Source organism: Penaeus monodon, chromosome 30 (assembly GCF_015228065.2).
Source record: "Penaeus monodon isolate SGIC_2016 chromosome 30, NSTDA_Pmon_1, whole genome shotgun sequence".
Lineage (NCBI taxonomy): Eukaryota > Metazoa > Arthropoda > Malacostraca > Decapoda > Penaeidae > Penaeus > Penaeus monodon.
In genome coordinates, this window is record NC_051415.1 from 2,423,716 (window position 1) to 2,424,339 (window position 624).

Sequence of the window (624 nt, forward strand, 5' to 3'; positions counted from 1 at the left end):
GTTATTTTGGTTTCGGGGCATTTTTTCTAACAGGTGTTAGAGCAGGTTCATTGCCGCTGAAAAATCGGATTAGCGACTCCACGGCAGGTGTTTTCTGTCTTATCGACGGAAACAAAATGCTTTAGTATTGTTAGATGCTCACTTGATATTCACTTAAAATCACGATCCTCATATGCAAATCTAAAAGGTTATTTTCTAGAATGTCTGGGATATTTTTGTTTTTCTTTTTATTGTCTTATTCCCAGTTATTCTGAATTATGATTTGTTAAAATATTCAACGGGAATTACGTGTGCGACAAATGGATGCGCGAAAAGCATACATGAAATTCATAGAATTAAATTCGGAACAAAACAGCGAATACTATTTGATTATTATCACGGTGAAAGGGGGGGGGGTGCAATAAAAACGTGCATGCGAATTTACGTTGATCCGCACCTGTGAATATAACACATTTATTTGGCAACGTCAGCAATTTTCGCCGGGTAAAATGCCAGAGGAATATTATCATGGCATTTTCTCCATTTTTTTTCCATGTTTCTCCGCGATTAAAAAAATATAGAATTGGAATATTTTACGACGAAATGATAGGGAATGTAGTGACAAGCCAAGGAAAATCAGAACTT